Here is a 17,971-nt window from a genome sequence, read left to right on the forward strand (position 1 = left end):
TTATGCACTTGAGAAATCCCACTGAAGTCAATGGGACAACTCATGAGAGGAAACACTACTCCTAGGCTTTCAAGATCAGGCCCCAAGAACCCTTTTAAGGTGCCACAACATACAGAGACACAGACAGCCGTCAAGGTCACCAGCAGGGATTGAACCAGAGACCCTCGGCACAGGCCCCTACCACTTCAGCTAGAGGAGTAACTTGGCTGAGCTCAATGCTCATGTCAGTTATTAATGTGACCTGAAATAAATCATAGGTTTCAGAGTAGCAGCCGTGTTAGTCTGTATTCGCAAAAAGAAAAGGTGTACTTGTGGCACCTTAGAAGACTAACAAATTTATTTGAGCATAAGCTTTCGTGAGCTACAGCTCACTTCATCGGATGCATTTAAATCATGTTTTCTCAACAGGTCATGAAGTCCATAACACATCAGAAACCTGTGTGATGACTTAAAGGCCTGACTTTAGACCCATTTTAATAATTTGGTAGGTGCTGGTGTGACTATGGGAAAGCCACAAGAAGAAAAGCAGCATCTTGCTGGTCTGGAGAACCTGATTTGCTAATTCAGTGTGCTAAAAGGAGAAGAAAGTACTACACTGATGAACAGCCCAAGGGTTCCGGAATGTGCAACATTGTGCAATTGTACCTTCAAGCAGCTTCCCCACAGAAGTAGTGAGGCCTCGATAAAAAGATTGGTGACTTCAACAGAGCTCTTTAATACTCCCTTCTGAGATCTCAGCATCCCTACCCTCTCTCTCCTTATAAAAACTACTGTGCAACGGGCAAGTGGAAATGTGTACAGTAGATGGAAGTTTAATGATCCACAGTCCTTGCCCTACCTGAGGCAACACAGAGCACATACCATGGTGCATCATCAGCTTTTCAAGAAGAGTCAATGGCTTAGAGGTATAGCTTGCTTCTGATAAATAGATACTCACCAGCAACTATACACCACACCACAGAAACACTAACCCAGGAACCAATCCCTCTAACAAACCTCATTGCCTACTCTGTCCCACATATATACTCTCGTGACACCATTGGAGGACCCAACCACATCAGCCACACCACCAGGAACTCACTCACATGCACATCTACTAACGTGATATATGCCATCATGTGCCAGCAATGCTCCTCTGGCATGTACATTGGTCAAACAGACAGTCTCTACATAAAAGAATAAATGAACGCAAATCAGACATCAGGAATGGTGACATACAAAAGCCAGTAGGAGAACACCTCAATCTTCCTGGACATTCTATAACAGATTTAGAAGTAGCCATACTTGAACAAAAAAACCTTCAGAAACACACTTCAAAGAGAAACTGCAGAACTAAAATTCATTTGCAAATTTAACACCATTAATTTGGGCTTGAACAGGCACTGGGAGTGGCTGGCTCACTACAAAAGCAGCTTTTCATCTCCTGCAATTGACACCTCCTCAACAATTATTGGGAGTGGACTACATCCACCTGATCAAATTGGCCCTGTCAACACTGGCTCTCCACTTGTGAGGTAACTCTCTTCTCTTCATGTGTCAGTATAGTAAGGTCTGCATCTGTAATTTTCACTCCATGCATCTGAAGAAGTGGGGTTTTTTACCCACGAAAGCTTATGCCCAGATAAATCTGTTAGTCTTTAAGGTGCCACCGGACTCCTCGTTGCTTTTGTGGATACAGACGAACACTGCTACCCCTTGATACTTAATGCAGGAGTAAGTACTCTGGCAGAGATCACCCTTATAGCAATGTTAATTCATGATATCATATAGGGTGAACAATGTATAGGGGCTTTTAAAAGCAGCATTTCCAAAGAGATTGCACGCCACCCTGATAGGCTGTACATATAGCTTCAGCTCTTTAAATGGGAGAGAGTTTCCTAGCTCTTCACATACTGCAGGTGAAGAGCCAAGTGCTGTAGTTTGGAATTTTTCCATAGGCAACTCCTGCTTGAAGCATGCAACTGTTTCACATGCAGACTCACACTGCAACGTGCCTGCAATTTACCTGTAGCTGGATCCTCTTGGATTGGATTCAGTTTTGATCAGTAGTTACAGCTTGGTTTAAAAAAAAAAAAAAAAAAAAAAAGATAATGGTTAGATCAAAGTGCTCTCATATGGCATCCAATCCAGGGTTCACTGAAATCAACGTAAAAGCTCCCGCAAGATTCAAAAGATGCAAGACCGGGCCCAGGACAATAAAAGTGTAGAGCTCATTATGGGCCCTGTTTGTTGGATGCCGCAAGCCCAGTCTAGTCTGCAAACCTTTCAGTCAATAGTGATGTAATATATTCAGCTGCTCATCACCTAAAATGAATGGAACCGGTCATATGAAAAAAAGCTAACAGATGTTAGCAAGTAGCATCGGGGTTTTTCCATTTGCCTCAGTTCTGCCTGAACTATCATTAAAAACAGAACACAATGGACGGCCAGTAGCAAGCGGATAGCTGCTTTAGCAAACCCAGGATCTCAACAGACTGCTGCAAACTGAATAGGCCCAACTGGTAACATCTGCGAAAGCAAAGAGGATTTAATTCTATCACTACCCATTCACTTTGAAGAACGGATGAGTCTTGGGCATAGAGAGACACTTGTACTTCATTAGGGTTTTTCAGGGACAAGGTAACAAACAGACATCGTGCTGTACTACGGCACAAGCAACATCTGACTTGTCTCAGGATCTAGCTTGGCAAAGAACATAGGATCGGCAGATAATTACGAAAAGCTTTCTGGCATCAGCTGCACATTCATGTTAGGTAACGAAAAAAAGCCACTGACTTAATGAAATACGTACAACGGGTGGGGTGGGGGGAACCCACAGAAACAAGACAGAGCACAGTGCTCTGCCAGAAGAGAGAAGCTGGAGGGATAAATGTATTTACAACACACAGAACTTTTCACAACAAAGAAGAAAGAAGCCTGGGATTTTCCCTCATTTGCTTTAGACAAGATCTGAAAAGAGAAACTCTGGTAACTGAAAACGCAGACTACATGTTTAACGAGCCATAGGTCCAGCCACACAACTCAACATTGAAGGAAGTCAAGTGACTGAACCCCTTTGTACCACCCAGGGAAATTCTACAGGTCCATGAATCCACACTGTTCCAGCATGCCCTTCAAATATCCATGGCTATCACAGTGTTTGTGCTACCAATCTCATGTAACTGAAAAGCCCAAAGAAGGGGCTAGGAGAGGTGAGAAGCACAGGATCTCAAACTCGCTCAGAAATTGTATGGTAACAGCAGCATTGCTGGGAACTGTAGTTGCTCAGGCTGGTTTTGACAGTACCACTGTAGCTATTAGCTTCACTAATTAATTTTCAATTCCCTAATCATCCCTGAAGATTTTCTGTTTCCTGAAATGTATCTGGCCTGAAGAGTGGGATGGAAGTGTGGAAAGATAACAAGAATGCGAGTCTTAGCACCATGGCATCAGTTAGCATTAAAGCTCTCTCCTTTCTCTCTCTCACTGCACTGAAGTCACTTACCTTCACTCTCAGTTTTAGCGCTTACTTTTTTTTTTTCTTCTTTTTTTTTTTTTTTTAATTCCCCTTTACAGTTAAGTAGAAAGAATTTTTGTTCTGGGGACAGAGGGACACATGTCAAGCCCCGTCCCCACCTCAACAGCTGCACTTTCTGATGTGTTTTATTTTGGCAACAGAGCTTCACTTTTCTCCCCTCTCCAAATTTGCTTGGCAATGAAGGACGGAGCCAAATGGAGAGCGACACCCTCCGTGTTACAGCATGACTGACTTTCTCAGGTTCCTGGCCAATATTGATTCTTGGCTATCCTATAGGTCTTGGTGACTAAATGGACCATAATGTATCAGTATGAAAAAGTCCAGCGACAGATATGACACTTACACCCTACCCTTCTAATTCACATCGGAACTAAACTTTTGAACCCAACGTTATTCTAGTTATTTACTGTAAGTTCCAGAAATATCCTATGGTTTCTTAAACTTTAGGACAATTAATCTGCTCAGAACCCTTATTCATTTTAACAGAAGCAACAGCAGCAACTTGAACCACAAAACGTATGTTTTTAGTTTATGCATAATACTGCCTAGCATCACTGTTTTCATCAGTCGATCTCAAAGTGCATTATAAAGGAGTTCGGTATCATTATCTCCATTTTACAGATAGGAAAACTGAGGTGCAGCTTGGGAAAGCGATTTGCCCGTAGTCACCCAGCAGGGCAGCTGGGAATAGCACCCAGATCTTCCGAGTCCCAGTCCAGGACTCCATTCTTTAATGGCATGTGATTTGCTCATTATGAATACGAGGCTACAACTGGGTAATGCAATGAAATCTACAGCTGACATGCTTGGATTCATCGCAATAGAACGTGTGCGTGCATTCACACACACACACACACACACACACACACACACACTCTGGATACACAATGATTTTGTGGAATGCTAGCAAATATTAAATACCTTTTAAAAAAAAGGAAAATCCCCGCATAATGCTGATTCAGTCTAAATACCTGAACCATCAACGCTACATGTAGTCGCAGAACTGGAATGGTGACCCTGGTATTTAGAGATGCATACATCTTTCTGGTTTTCCATTATGCGGATATGTAGCCCATGTTACTTTTGGACTTAATTCACCCCTTGATGGAACATCCCTTAATATTAATGGGCATGATGGCTGGGGTTTTCCATCAAGTCCAAGGGAGTTGGGAGCCTAAGTCCCACTGAAAGTCAAAGGGAGTTGGACCTAACTCTCTTTTGAAGATCAGAGTCTGGAGGTTAATAAGCATAACCACAGGGAACAGAACAGAACAGCTAACTAATACCTTATAGCACTGAATAAAGATAAAAAATATTCTGGATATCACATGCACAGGGATGATGTATACGGTTTCTCCAAAATTCACTAGACTTTTCCATCTGGGACTTGGTCTGATTTTTAATTTTTTATATATCTACTTTCCATATTTATTTTGCCATTGATTATTTGCAGACTCTATATTTATAGCTATCTATGTACATCCTCAAACACTGGATCAAATGAATCATTGGCAGAACTCTATTGACTTCAAGGGGCTTATACTGTGCATCAATTTCACCCACGACATATATTTACACACACTCACAATATACACCGTATCTAGGCACACACCTCATTCCTAGAGCATTTCACACTTCTATACAGTCACACTTTTCATCCTGAAGTGCTTTACAAACAAACTGAGTGATGAGCTGTGCAATCATGCCACCTACTACTGAAGAGAAGCCATTTCTAGGGTGGAACATGGCAGCTGTTTAATAGTGTATGGCAACACCATGCAAAAAAGTTTAGGATAAGAATTAATAATGGATTACACATGAAACTGGAAGGAGAATTTAGGAGAATTTCAGACCACATGTGCCCTAGAGATCAGTTTTACTTCATCATGCAAAAGACAGCACTTACAGCAGCAAGCACAGATCATTTAACAACATGGGTGGCGGGGGGGCCCGATTGTCTCAGGGATGGAATGCCACATACTAATCATTAAGGCAACTTTCAGCAGCAGTTGGATTTCCTTGGTAGTACTAACCTGGATAGCCTCTGCTTAGCTTGTCAGATTTGACCAAGACCATAGCACAGGGCTACAGACCTCCTTCAGATGTACTTTTTATTTGCTAGTAGTGAAGAAGGGCCAGAGATGGAAAGACTCGATGTTAGATCTCTCTGTATCATATGTGATCTTAAAGAGAGTCATCCTGTTACTCACTTATCTCCACTTGACTGTCTCAAATATTACAGCTAATGTTAAAAAAGAAAGCCCTTCTCATGTGTTTTCTAAGCTCACGTAACACTTAGCGAGCCCAGATGAGATTTGTTATTATGCAGCAACAACCAGCAAGCATACTATCCAGGAAAATGTGGTTTCTGGTTAGATTTTCTACTGTTACAATAGCTCATGCCAATATTTGCGTTGTCTGATTTGTAACAGCACTGTAACCTCCACCTAAGGAGACACTATGTGGGTGATATAACGTGGGTGCAATTAAAACGATGAGTGGAAACCCGAAAGCAAATTATTTCCAGTCTCTATCAAGCAGCTGTTTGAAAACAGGACAACGTTGTCTTTATGAACCGATTCCTACCTGGGATGCTAATTGGTTTTCTCCCCATACTCACAGATAACTGAGGCAAGTATTGTTTTAAGCTCACCTCTAAACTATTTGATCTCAGGTTCTCCTCCGCTGCTGCAGACAGTGACACCTGTTGTTTTCAGCTAAGTTGTAGCCGCTAGTCTGAAAAGAGAAGAGTCGTTTGCTTCTCTAACACCCTCAGCACAGGGTCCATATAAGAGCAGCATTCATTCCAGAAAGAGGTTTCACAAGTTTCATTGCTGAAGCTTTGTTCGCTTGTATTCAACTGTGCATCTGGTGTCACCTCTAGGTAACACTCCACAATTCTCTCTCATGATACTCACAAGTTGAAAGTCATCCTAAAACCTACTGGGACAGCTGTCACATGGTCACTCTAAAGAAAGAATTGTTTGGTGCAAGGACCATGCTTCAAGGAACAGAGTGTCAGCTCAGATTCAACTGAATCTTAGCACAACAACAGAAAGAAATGTCCTCTTATGAAAATAGATCTCTGTATGTTTCATGCCATCCCTGGATGGGGAACATTTGCTTTTAAATGTTTCCTTTGGAGAATCATTTATTCAGGCAAGAGAATTTAAACTGCTTCTGAAGTCTTAAATGGGTGACATTTACACAGAGGTTACTGCATGGACTGTAGTTTCCTAGACTCAGTCAGGCACAGGCTAACAGTGTTATAGAAACTACGCTGTCTCAACTTGCAGGCATTTAGTAACACGGCTTTTCCACTTCATTAGTTCAGTCCCAACTCATTCCTGTAAGTGAACAGGGGAGAAAATTTTACCTGACCACAAACATCTTTGCCAAGTGACAGAGAAAATCTGCAGAACTTTTTTTTTTTTTTTGAAGAACAAGTTTCCAAAGGAATACAAGAAGATCTGTTTTACTGGTTCTCTCCCCACCCTCGCCCTCCTTTTGAGATATAGATGCTAAATAACCAACTGAAGTTAGAGAAATAAAAAGTTCAAAGAGTAGTGAGGTTGACTTTCAGCCCCAACACAGGCTAGGTAGTTGGTTTAAGCTGGCTGTCAAACACCACCAAAAAGAGTTTCCCCACACAAATCAATCTGGCATTACTTCTGTAATGGTAACGCCACTCTTCGGATTGCAATGCAGCAGGATTGCACTTACCTGGAGATGCTTTGGTGGGGGATGACCTCAATTCCTTCTGCTCTCTTTGCACTGAAGTGTCTCTTCTGAGCAGAGAGTGCAGTTTGAGGGGTCCCCTTTCCTTTAGGAAATACTCTGCAGCCAGGGAAATGTGCTGCAGAAATCCTGGTCCTGCTTCTTCCTGGCAAATTTCACTGGAGTTATCCAAGCAAACCCCTCCCAGGGCCCACCCCCTCCAAGCTCAGACACACCAGCTAGGCTGATGGGTGATATCATGGGTTTTTGCTGTAATCTGAGAGCTGTGGCATTCCTTGAGCGCTGCACTGAAATGATTTGCAGCCAAGGAGGTGAACAGGGAATGTGAGCTGCTTTCCAGGAGGCCCCTAAAGAACAGACCATTCAGGATCACTTTACTGTGTATTATTATTATTTAAGATCTATATTGCTGTAGTGCCCAGAGACTCCAATGGGGTTCACAAAAAGAAAAGGAGTACTTGTGGCACCTTAGAGACTAACAAATTTATTAGAACATCAGCTTTCGTGAGCTACAGCTCACTTCATCGGATGGGTCCCGTTGTGCTGGGTACTGTACAATCAAGTAGTAAGACATGGTCTTACAGCAAAGCATCCGTTATAATTGCCTCCCTTTCTAGGGCTTTAGTCTTGCAGCATTCCTCCTCCAAGGCTGTTTTTTGTGTAGGTCTCATCTCACCTTAACCCGTTTGGTGTTATGTTCATCCCTATCTAGCACCTCCAGCTCTGTGCTGTTTTTCACAGCAAGGATAGTCAAACCTGAGGCACATACTCACAGACTATGTATCTATCTCTCTCCTGGATCTGCATCATCAGTTACTCCAGAAAGTCTGATGCCCTGGGGATTAGACAGCTCTCATTAAAGCTGTATTTCCCCTCCATCAAAAATCTGACCCCTGCAGGTACAGGAGCACTAAAAAGATTAAATTCAGAGAGAACCTCAGCCATTGAATCCAAATACACCTGAGATTTGAGGCAGGGGGTGTTAAAATATACATTTCACCATTCACGCATGCTCTCTCTCTAATAGGCCAGGCTAAACCAAGATCCCTGAGCCCTGGAGAGGTTTAAATTCAGTTCTCATTTGAACAGTTCTCAGTTGTAGCCTTTGAAGAATAATATTGGGTAGAGTTGGTCAAAAAATTGCAATGGAACAGTTTTCCATCAATGCAGTTTCATTGAAATCAAAACATTTTGTGGGAATGCATTGATTTAATCTAAGTTTCTGATGGAAGGAAGTTAAAACATTTTCTGTCGATAGCGTTAAAAGGTTTCATTTCGACTTTGTTTCATTTGATTTCATTTTGACTTGTATAATAGAACATTTTAATATTTTATATGGTACCCTTTCAACCTCATCTCAAAACAAAAACTTTTGGAATTTCCATTTCATGGGAAATTTCACCATTATGTCTTCAATTGGAACAAAAATTTTGATATAGCAGTTTATCCCATGGAACAGAAATCCTGTTTTCTGACCAGCTCTGATAACAGGGATTTTCAAAGGAGACTAGGGTGTTTAAGAACCCAAATCCCACTGAAAGTCAATAGGCGCTGGATTACCGACTCCTCAGTCTAAATGGGTATAGGTAGGACTCGCAAAGGGTGACCTTCAGAAAAGAACTAGAAGTCGAGAACTAAGAGCCTGAGCAAACAACCCATTAAGTCTGTGGGAGACTTTCCAGATACTTCAGTAGCTTTGGATCAGACCCCAAAGTATTCAAAGACCTGCTGGCGATCCATTCCACCCCCACTCCACATGCACAGCCCCCACCAGCCCAGGATTGTTCCTTCAGCACATTCTTCAGGGTTTGGTCCCCCCCGGTTCTATATTAATTTCCAAATTCATTCACTTATTCTGAAAAGTTAAAACGCTTAATCCAAACCTCTGATTACATTTCCAGCAGTCAGCCTATCAATGTGAGAGAACAGACTCTTGCATCAGATTTCTGCCATTTCCCTGCTTCTTGTCAATTAGCAGAGACCCGTTCATTTCTAAAACTTCATTTATTTACACCAGATATGGCCATTATTCCTTTCACAGGGAATACCACCAGTGGCCTTGTGATTGCGTCAATCAGTTGTCTGCTCCCGATTCATATTCGGGAGAAGTATTACTAAACTATCCATTCCAGCTGTTTGGGGCTCAGGTCAACCTGTGAAGCACCATCAGTCTCTGATTAGGTCTCTTACCCTGGAGCAAGCATCTGAATGTTCTTTAGCGCAATCATTAAGCAGAGACAACATACTGCTCATTTCCACCACAAAGCTCTCTGTTGGAGTGATTTTAATATTAACTGCTGCCTCCTTAAAAGCAAAACAGTGTCAGCTTAGATCTTGATATAATGCCCATCACTACAGGCAGATTCCTTATCCACCAAAGAGATACAGCATGGATAACAATAAGGAAGTTTTCCCCATACCGATGGGGCAATGTGCCTCAAACTCGCACCAGTAGGGGGAATAGCTGGATTCAGTCTCTGCGACCCATTCAATCCTTGGCCTCTCTGTTAAGTAAGCAACAAGGGAGGCAATTATTTAAATTGGGGACCATCATTTTGTTCTGTTTTGGTACAGGTCTAGCACAATGGAGCCCTGGTTTATGACTTTGGGTTCCAGGTGCTAATGCAATACCCAATGAAACAAACAATAACAGTGCCAGTCACCTAGTTGGTAGTTTTATGACATGGACCCGACTGGAGCGTCAGCACCAATTCATTTCACACCCCGGATACCAGAGCAGCCCTCAGATGGTGGTAACTTGGTTATAGCTTGGGCCAGGAAGCCCTGTATTCTCATACAGCTGCACACATTCTAAGAAAAAAAGAAAAAAAAAATAGTGTTTCATAACGCTTTCCCCTCTGCCCCCCACACTCGGTGTGGGTTTCTTGCTCACACTTAATGTTGATGTTTAAGGAACTCCATGGACTAAGTGCAAAATTGGCTCAGCTGCAGTGAGAAAGAACAGAGCTTTAAGGAATGAGCAGTACAAGCCAGCAGTCAGTACCAAACTATTACATAATTAGGAAAAATACAACCAGATTCATAATAAACTGCACCAGCCACTGGTGGATGGAGACTTCTCCAAGCTGACCTTGCTCTTCTCAGTGCAATGGACATGTGTCTTCACCTTGGTCAGTACTTGGATCTCAACCACTCCTCTCCCATTCTCTTATTTCTCTTCCCAGCTAGTTGCTGCTCTGTCCACCACTCATTCTAAATTCTATTACCATTATACCAAAACTTTACCGCTTCACCTGCAATCAAGCAGCAAATGTTGTTATGGACGCCTTACGCTGTTATCACATTAGATTTCAGCTAAGTAGGGGATGAGCCTGGTTAGCATTTGGATGGGAGACCTCTAATGAAACCCAAGGTTGATGATGCAGGAAGTACATTCTTTTCGAATAATCAGCACTGAACTCATCACCCGGCAGCATCATACGGGGCTGCATGAGGGAACATCTTTCATATCTAATTTGCACTTGGTTAAAAAAAACCCGTAACACTTTAAAAGAAAAGTGTCTCCCTTCTTGGTGCAATGCAGAATGTGAGCATGCAATGAGTTAAACCCATACCAAAAACATAACCGAGTTACAGTTAAACCTCTGGCCTGATACGATAGAGTTAAGAAGAGTTTAAGGAGGAAAGTAAAGCAGCATGAATCAAGGGCATGTCAGCAAGACACCTGAATAGCTATGCTTCCGTGGACCCTTGATACTGCCAAATTTCCACCTTGATCATTTTCTTCCCTTCAGCACTGGGAACTGGTAGTCAAGAAATCAAAAAAACAGTGATGATATAAACCAGCATTTCAGAGTCACCAGTGATTAGAGTGCCACCTCGTGGTCTAAAGCTCAATGTGGGGGCTCAGCTCACTAAGATGGGACCAGCGAAGCCAAAAATGTGTCTCAACATAAGCTCCGAATGGCAAATCTACTTCATGCTGTCAGGAAACTGAAGCTAAATTGGTCAGAGAATGGAACGTGTGAGCGTCTGCCAGTTTAGGCACACAGAAATCTGATTGTCCACAGTAGGAATGTTTGCAGCATGCCCAAGTGCAAAGAGGTCAGGGGAGGATATAGAAGACAAATGCCATGTAAGCATCCTGCTTATTAAAGTTCTTGTCTTTTATCTAAAATGAGTTGTTCAGCTAAAGCTCAGTACCACCCTTCCGGCAAAATGCTGAACGTGTGCTCACTTGTTGGGCGTTCCCCCTTTAATTTTTGTCTCTGGTTAAGGCCCAAGACAGAGACAACTCACAAACATGAAAGTCACTCTCTCACAAAATGCAATCAATTGCAGGAAAGAAATGCTGTTCAGAATTTGTTTTCAACATAACAGTCATCACAGAGAGAAGGCTGTTTATAGTGACTAAACCAAGGTCCAGCAAAACTCTTTGGAACACTGGCTTTGCCAGCCCTATGGGCCATCAAAACCTATATCCTTTCCCCAAAGAGATCCCTACTTGCTGCTTCAGAGAAAGGGGTAAGTTGCCACCTAATGGATGTTTATAGAATAACCTGTCCATAGGGAAAAGGAGTACTTGTGGCACCTTAGAGACTAACAAATTTATTAGAGCGTAAGCTTTCGTGAGCTACAGCTCACTTCATCCGATGAAGTGAGCTGTAGCTCACGAAAGCGTACGCTCTAATAAATTTGTTAGTCTCTAAGGTGCCACAAGTACTCCTTTTCTTTTTGCGAATACAGACTAACACGGCTGCTACTCTGAAACCTGTCCATAGGGGAAGTTTCTCCCTTAGCCCTATCACTTAGTGGTTGGCCTGTGTCCTGAAGCACAAGGATTAACATCCCTTATGTGCTTGTATCCCATCTAGGGCAACTGTTGCCTAAAGAAGTGGTTAGGAAAGTGAAGGTCAAACAAAATGAGAGTGAAACTTTGGGGGTGCTCTAAAGCAGATGTAGCGGTCTTTTATTCTAACCTACCACCACTGGAAGGTTGTTCCACCACAACCCATGGCAAATTGTTCCAATTATTAATTACCCTCTCTGTTAAAAATTTGTGCCTTATTTCCTGCATTTGTCTCACTTCAACTTCCAGCCATTGGATCTTGTTATACCTTTGTCTGCTAAATCAAAGAGCTTATTAACCAACTTTTGTTCCCCATGTAGGTACTTACACATCGTGATCAAGTTGCCCCTTAATCTTCTCTTTGTTAAACTAAATAGATTGGGCTCCTGGAGTCTATCACTGCAGGGCAGGTTTTCTAATCCTTTAATCGTTCTCATAGCTCTTCTCTGACTCCTCTCCAATTTAGCAACATCTTCCTTGAATTGTTGACACCAGAACTGGACACATTATTCCAGCAGTGATTGCACCAGTGCCAAATACAAAAGGTAAAATAACCCCCCTATTTCTACTCGATATTCCCAAGGATTGCATTTGCCTTTTGGCAACAGCATCACACTGGGAGCTCGTGTTCAGCTGATTGTCCACCTTGACCCCCAAGTCTTTTTCAGAGTCACTACTTCCGAGGATAGAGTCCCCCATCTTCTAAGTATGGCCTGCGTTCTTTGTTCCTAGATGCATGACTTGACATTTGGAGATATTCAAAACACATCTTGTTTGCTTGCACCCAGTTTACCAGCAATCCAAATCGCTCTATATCAGTGACCTGTCCTCTTCATTATTTACCACTCCGTCAATCTATGTGTCATCTGCAAACCTTGGAAGTAACGTGTTTTTTTTTTTTCTAGGTCATTGATAAAAGTGTCAAATAGTGTAGGGCCAAGAACCAATCCATGCAATAGTAGAGCATACACACTTGAAGCCCAGTTTTTAAAGATGGGACAAAGCAACTGCAAACACAAAACACAACTGCATGCACACCCTGTTATACAAAACTTAACGTGTGGACAAGCAAATACCAGATTTGCATCAGCAGTCATGGTGTCTGCTTGCAGAAATTAGCTACACACCATTGGTTCTCTTATCTTGGATAGCCGGTCCCTTGATCATTCCTCTCCAAACTTCAATTCATTCTCAACACCAGGCGGAATGATTTAGTAGTCTAAACCTTGTGTTTTCATTATCTAGACTCCCTGGAGCCACAGGTTCAAATCTCACCTAGGTCGCCTCGGCCCTTCATATTCACAAAGCAGATAAGCTGAGCTCTGTGAAGGTTACTTTGTGCACAGATTGCTTGGATGATACCTTGAGAACAGAAGGAGCTACCCGCTCTGTAGGAGCATTAAAGATGCCGTGGCACTTTCATGAGAGTTGGCCCTCACAGAGAATGCCAATAAAATTTAAATTTGAGAACTATATCCCTGCTTTAGAATTCATAGCATGGTTTAAGAAAACTAGAGACAGGATGTCATTCTCCAATAAAAATTGATTACGTTGTTTTGTTTGTTTTTTTTAATATAGAATCCTCTTACATTTTTATTGGTCCTTATTGTTAGAAGGAATAATTCACCTCTGTGAAGAGAGCCATTAAAAGGTCTAAGCACTAAGCAATTCCTATTTAAGACATGGTGATTTATTTCACCCCAATGCCAATAAAGTTCAATAGGACGTTAACAGAAGAAGGTAATGGTGGCTTTGAGCTGATCTCCCTGACCAAATTTTCCCTTCCACCCAATATTGTGCAACATTACCCTCCACCCCAGAAGTGGCTGCATTTCATCAGTGCTGTCTGCAAATTGACAGTGAGGCACTTTGGAATTAAAAACACTACAAAGCAGTATGGATCTTTTCTACACAGTAAGAGGAATGGTTTTCTAGTGGACTGTTTGTTATTTCACTAAAAAAAACACTGAAAATGCTGGAAAGTTCAGATACAACTCTTCTACCTAGCGTAGGAAAATCCCAGAGGATTAAAAGTTGTAGCTGCTGTGCAGAGTTTTTAATTAATTAAAGCACAATTCTGATTCTCCAGCTGAGCAACAAAAAGAGTAAAACCAAACTCCAATCTAACTAGATAGGGTTGGTTTTATTTAATATATGTAAATAAATAAAATAAATAAATATATAAAAGTCACCACAATTAATTTTAGGGCCTCGATGGCCGAAGACTTCATTTGTATTACAGCAGCTCTTAGAAAATGCAGCTGAGAGGCAAGCTCCATTGTGCTAGGCTTTGTACAAATGTATAGTAAGTGAAACTTCCCACTCTGAAGAACAAAATCTACGCAAAGTCTCTCTAGACAGGCAAGACAAAGAGTGGGAGGGGAAACTGAGGCACAAAGAGGCAAAGTCACTTGCCCAAGGTCACCCAGCAGCTCAGTAGCAAAGCCAGGAGCAGAACCCAGGGTTCCTGACTCACAATCTAGCGTCCTATCCACCAGACAATGTTGCCTCCTACCCACCCCCTTAGCTTAAATTGTCTCTGACATTGAAAAAGGCAATATACTTGATTAAGACTACCGCAAGAACAAAACCTGAATATACATCACATCGAAAGGCAGAATTCTGGACCTTGCCTAATCCTGGCCACCGATACATTTCTGTATTGGGGACATCATCTCAGAAAGAACCAATTCGGATTCTAGATTACTAATCTCACAGGAGATAGCTGCTCCTGGTCAGTCACAGACAGTGCTTCACTCGAATAATGGAGAAGTCAGTTTAGGACAAAGTGGGTTTATACAATCTTCCATGCCACAGATGTTAAAAGGAAATAAGAGATCAGTTAACACTGATATTTTCCAACTGGAGTCTGAACTTCCTCTTTCTCCAGGTCAAAAAGGACTGAAGCATCAGAGACCAAAAAGGCCAGGACTTAGGCCAGGACTTTTTTTTTTTTTTTTTTTGCTCTCAGTCCCTAAGAGCAATTCACAGACCCGTGCCACCTTTGGAGGACTGACTCAGACAGTCAGCTGTTGAAAGCCAATCTTCCCAAGGAATCTCCTAATGAAAAGGTAGCATCTTTCCTGCAAACCATTGACACCTGGTTGCTTGTGCCTGTAGCATCTTTCAGAAGTTAAATAAGGGTCAGGGATGAGTTATGAAAACCAAAGTCTGCGCCCCAAAATGGAAGAACGGTGAGGTTTTGTATGCGGGAGGAGTTTGCTGGAAATTCAGGCTCAGCCACTCAATGCGCAGACCATCCTCATCTCCTACTGAGGACCAAGGACAGGTGGCAGGATTTGGCCCTTTGGCTGCAACCAAGGCCCAGTCCAGGCCTTCAGAAAATCCCACCCATCACCCGATCGCAGGACTGTACCCAGACCTCTTTGAAAAGGGGAACAGCAAGCAAAAATAGAGTGTCCATCTCACCTTGCAACATGGAGAACTTGAAACTGTTTCTGACGTAGGATTATCATTTCTCAACCAACATCATTCATCTGTAAAACAATAATTTGACAAATTAAGGTCATTAAATGTAACATGAAGTTTAGTGCAAAACTGGTGTCTCATCTAATAAGGTCTAAAGCTCCCCAGGAGCTCCTAGTTTAGCTGGAAGCATTTCTTTTAGGAATGGAAGAATTTGGTTTGCAAAATCTTGAACCTGCTCCAGAAAAGTGATGATTTCTAGATTTAGGGAAGAAAACACTCACAATTTTTCAGGTTCTTCTTCAAAGTGGTGTTGGCAAAATACATGTCCTAGACTGGTGCTGTGCTGGAGAGCAAGGAATATCTTATGGTTATGGTACTGCATTCAGGAAATTTAGATTCAATTCCCAGCTCTGCTACAGACTGTCTGTGTGACCTGGGGCAAGTCACTTCAGCTCTGTGCCTTGGTTTCCCATCTATAAAATGGGGAAAATATTTCCTTTTGCACTGTCTGCCTGTCTTGTCTGTTTAGATCATGAGCTCTTCAAAGCAGGAACTCTCTTACTATGTTTTGTATAGCACCTTATGCAATGGCAGCTCTCATCTCAATTGAGTCCCCTTGCTGCTACCTTTAATAATAATTTTGTTTTTTAAAGCCATATTCTTCTTGTGATCCTAAGAGCCTGGAAGAATTACCTCCAAACCATACCCTTTATTGCTTGCATAGCACAGGCCTCTAGTGGTTAGAGAGAGATTTGTTTTAAAATTAAATTTCCACTGGAAAACAAAAGGCTAGATTTCAGGGAAATAAAGATTTTCGAAGACCACAAAACTTCTGCCAAACCATGAACTTTAATTTAAAAAAATTAAATAAAATAAAAAAAGTTTAAGAGTTGCACACAACTCCGAGTGCCACTCGGTCTTCCAATGGCAATATTTGTAATATTCTTCCAGACAGTGAAATTAATCAATTGCAGAAAGCAATCCGCTATAAACTAAGACCACATGCCATGGGAAATATGGCAATAAACATAATGCAGAGGGCGCACAAGCACCACTAATAAAACCAAAACACAATAAAACTGTTGTTTTTCTGAAACAGATTTGAAGGCAATAGTTGCAAGGCTCCTAACCCTCTTATCACTCCTGGAGTACCTTGGTATGTGTCTGAGCCCAGTCTGCCCCCGCCCTCCAAATTCCCTTGGTATGCTCAAAGAAAGAACACTCCCATGGGCATTATGAAAACCCACTGTACACTGATGAAAACAGGAACTCCTTTGAAAGGCACAGCCTCTGGAGTATGATGGCCTTTAATCAAGGAAATGAGCTCAGTGTAGGCATTAAAGGAGACTTTTTATTCTCGCGCCTTCCACAGACAAGGCAACATTGGTGGAAGAGAAATTTTCTTACTATCACTGATGTCAGAGAGGGGCCTACATGCACCATACAGATTCAGCAGATGTATTTTTAAAAAACAACATGATATTAAGAGTGTCATGTGGCTGTAGAGGAAATGAAAACCAACAATGCCATTTGGTACTATCAACCTTTAATGTTTAAAAAAAAAAATCACAAGTTAAGATCCAAAAAATAATGAGATTGGCTTATAAAATAAGATTTAAAATATAATACATTTTGGAAGTTTTTTGTTTCCTGTCTGGTTTTTGAGTCTTTAGGGTCATGGTTTCAAGATTTTCTCTGCAGCCACAGAAGCTAGAAGTTTACTTTTTTTAAATGAAAGCTGAGTCTCGCACATGATCACGTGACTCCAGGAGCTGGGGCTTTAGGAAGAACACCTAATCTTGCAAGGCTCACCAGGACTGGCAACACTGGTAGTTGTCAATTGATAGGACCACAATAGCTATGGACACTGTTAATACTCCTTATATATGGGAAATGTACCATCTATTTAGGGCACAATGCTATAAGGCACTTAAGACCATCTGCACCCATGGACTCAGGCTCCTGGATTGTAAGATCTTCTGGACTGGGCCCTCTAGGTACTACTAGAATACAAAAAAACCAAAAAACAATTAGAAACTGGCTTCTGGAAAGTAAGCTTTGATCCATACCGAACGATCACTTCGGCAATTAGGATTATATGATAGAAGACTGGAAAGTCATTTGTTAGCAAAACAGGCCCTGGGAGTGCTATGTGTTTTGTTTTTTAAAAAATTTGAAGACTCTGCAATACCATTTTTCCTTGGGAATTTAGCACCCCTTCCGTGGAGACCTTTATAGCGGTGCAAAGAGACAAATTACCACTAGGTGGAAACAGTTCTCCTTATAATCAATAATATCCTTTGGTATGTGGAGCTTTACATTTCAACACAACACACCAAAAATTAAACGGGTTTCAGAGTAGCAGCTGTGTTAGTCTGTATTCGCAAAAAGAAAAAAGGAGTACTTGTGGCACCTTAGCGACTAACAAATTTATTTGAGCATAAACTTTTGTGAGCTACAGCTCACTTCATCTTGAG

At 41.8% G+C, this 17,971-nt stretch overlaps 1 protein-coding gene across 9 annotated transcripts in view; it reads right to left on the minus strand.

Moving 5' to 3' along the window:
* Positions 1-17,971, minus strand: part of LOXL2 (lysyl oxidase like 2) — a 103,089-nt gene that overhangs the window by 79,600 nt on the left and 5,518 nt on the right. For 2 of the 9 annotated variants that reach the window (XR_005290362.2, XM_038385088.2), the window contains exons 2-3: positions 15,495-15,562; positions 2,006-2,055 (exon numbers count right to left, since the gene is read on the minus strand). The gene's annotated coding sequence lies outside the window, so the exon portion shown is untranslated. Of the gene's footprint in view, positions 1-2,005; positions 2,056-6,170; positions 6,254-7,240; positions 7,555-9,918; positions 10,067-15,494; positions 15,563-17,971 lie in introns of those variants that run through there. The other 7 variants (XM_038385089.2, XM_038385090.2, XM_038385094.2 and 4 more) reach the window with 7 other exon arrangements.

The sequence above is a fragment of the Dermochelys coriacea genome, chromosome 26 (assembly GCF_009764565.3).
Source record: "Dermochelys coriacea isolate rDerCor1 chromosome 26, rDerCor1.pri.v4, whole genome shotgun sequence".
Classification (NCBI taxonomy): Eukaryota; Metazoa; Chordata; order Testudines; family Dermochelyidae; genus Dermochelys; species Dermochelys coriacea.